This window comes from Sinocyclocheilus anshuiensis, unplaced genomic scaffold, assembly GCF_001515605.1.
Source record: "Sinocyclocheilus anshuiensis isolate Anshui unplaced genomic scaffold, SAMN03320099.WGS_v1.1 scaffold11, whole genome shotgun sequence".
Classification (NCBI taxonomy): domain Eukaryota; kingdom Metazoa; phylum Chordata; class Actinopteri; order Cypriniformes; family Cyprinidae; genus Sinocyclocheilus; species Sinocyclocheilus anshuiensis.
The window spans coordinates 2,098,970-2,101,721 of record NW_015551076.1 but is presented as its reverse complement, the minus strand read 5'-3'; positions in this window follow the sequence as shown (position 1 = coordinate 2,101,721).

Below are 2,752 nucleotides of genomic sequence, written 5' to 3'. Positions count from 1 at the left end.
AATGTAACTAGTGTCCCAGTGTTTTTTTTGTGTGCTTTGTTTAGTATAAAAATGTTGTCTTGTACAGCCCATTTTTGCATGTATGTAAAAAAAGGTTATGGCTTCCTCTGTTAAATCACTGTGCAATAAAACACGTTCTACATAAAACAACTTCAAATATGACAATGCATGTATTGTCTTTGATTGAAATGGTGTAGATAAATGACATTGAAGCTAACCAGCGGGAAGAAAAATAAAATAAAAAGAGTTCTCTTTACCATTTCAAATATTTCTCCTAGACAGAAATGAGGTTACCTTAAGATTGAATGGAAACTTTTGCTTGAGTCTCCTGCTTCTCAAACTACACACTGTGCTCAGATTTTTCTCCTTAGCTACGACTCTGGATCTCTCACATTTGTCTCCTCAAAAGTTTAGAAGAGGTCTCAACAACATTACACACTGTGCTCAGATTTTTCTCCTACACTAAAGACTCGAGAGCACTCACATTTGTCTCCTCTAAATTTAAGAAGTGATCTCAATAACTTTACAAAGTGTGCACCAAGTCAAATGTCTCAATATGAGCTCAAACATTTCTTCCATATAATATGTATTAATAATCAAATTAGTCAATTAATAATCAAGACCGAGTCATAAGCCATTTATGTGCCTTTCAGCAAAGAAAGCTCCAGGGTTACATTTTCCGTAGATCAGTTTTGATTAAGGCATTCATTACATTACTATTTCCAACAACAAATTATGTGCCTAAGTACATAAACATTGTCCTATAAAAAGTAACATTATCCTTATTTCTGCATAATTTCTCTCTCAATATAGTTGTTAACTCTGAATTTATGATCCCCCCCCCCTTTATTTAGTGCCTTTTAAGTACTTGACTTGATGCACAGTTTGTAAAGTTGTTGAGATCTATTCTAAAGCATTACAAGAGACAAATATGAGACCCCCAGATTATTTAGCTAAAGAGAAAAATCTGAGCACAGTGTTCTTGAGATCTCTAATCTAAACTTTTGAGGAGACAAATGTGAGAGATCCAGAGTCTCTAGCTAAGGAGAAATATCTGAGCACAGTGTGTGATTTTGTTGTGATCTCTTCTAAAGCTTTAAAAGAGACAAATGTGAGAGATCCAGAGTCTCAAGCTAAGGAGAAATATCTGAGCACAGTGTGTGATTTTGTTATGATCTCTTCTGAAGCTTTAAAGGAAACAAATGTGAGAGATCCAGAGTCTCAAGCTAAGGAGAAATATCTGAGCACAGTGTGTGATTTTGTTATGATCTCTTCTGAAGCTTTAAAGGAAACAAATGTGAGAGATCCAGAGTCTCAAGCTAAGGAGAAATATCTGAGCACAGTGTGTGATTTTGTTATGATCTCTTCTGAAGCTTTAAAGGAAACAAATGTGAGAGATCCAGAGTCTCTAGCTAAGGAGAAATGTCTAAGCACAGTGTGCGACTAGGAGAAATATCTGAGCACAGTGTGTGATGTTGTTGAGATCTATTCTAAAGCTTTAAAAGAGACAAATGTGAGCGATCAAGTGTCTGTAGCTAAGGAGAAATATTTGAGCACAGTGTGTGATGTTGTTAAGATCTCTTTTAAAGCTCTAAAGGAGACCATTGTGAGATTGTTATAAAGCTTTAAAGGAGACCATTGTGAGATTGTTAGAGTTTTTGTTTCAGGAGACAAGTTTGAGAAGCAGGATACTCAAGCAAAATTCTCCATTCGATCTTAAAGTAACCTCATTTCTGTCTAGGAGAAATATTTGAGATGTTAAAGAGATCTCACTTTTGTTTTTTCTTTCCTATGGGATAGCTCAAAAAAACTTGATGATGTAACATAAACTATGGACTCTCTCTTTTCTAGCATTTTAGATACGGTTGCTCCTTTATGCTTAAGGAAGATTAAGGAAAACAAACATAACCTCAGGTATTTATTCAATACAGTGGCTAAATTAACAAAAAAAAGCATCAACAGGTGTTGACATTTCCCAACAGCACAGCAGTAATGACTTTATGAACTACTTTAATTCCAAGATCGATACTATTAGAGATAAAATTGTAACCATCATAGCCACATAGCCAATGTAACCACCATAGCCGTCAGCTACAGTATCGCATCAGATAGTGTGCTATAGATCCCCTGAGGAACAATTCTACTCATCCTCTACTATAGGAGAGGAAGAATTTTATAAAATTGTTAAATCATCTAAACCAACAACATGTATGTTAGACCCTATTCCATCAAAGCTCCTAAAAGGGGTGATTCCAGAAGTCATAGATCCTCTTCATGACTATTATTAATTCGTCATTGACATTAGGATATGTCCCCAAAACATTCAAACTGGCTGGTATTAAGCCTCTCATTAAAAAACCACAACTTGACACTAGAAAACTTTGTTGGCATTAGTGAAAGTGCATTAGCATGGTTCAAATCATACTTATCTGACCGCCATCAATTACCTAGCCGCATGTAATAACCTAGAAGACTAACACTTGATGGCTGCTTCGTCATCAGTTAGGAACCTAGGTGTGCTATTTGATAGCAATCTTTCCTTCGAAAGCTAAGTTTCTAGCATTTGTGAAACTGCATTTTCCATCAAAAAAATATATCTAAATTGCGACCTATGCTCTCAATGTCAAATGCAGAAACGTTAATTCATATGTTCATGACCTCAAGGTTAGATTATTGTAATGCTTTATTGGGTGGTTGTTCTGCACGCTTAATAAACAAACTCCAGCTGGTCCAAAATGCAGCAGCTAGAGTT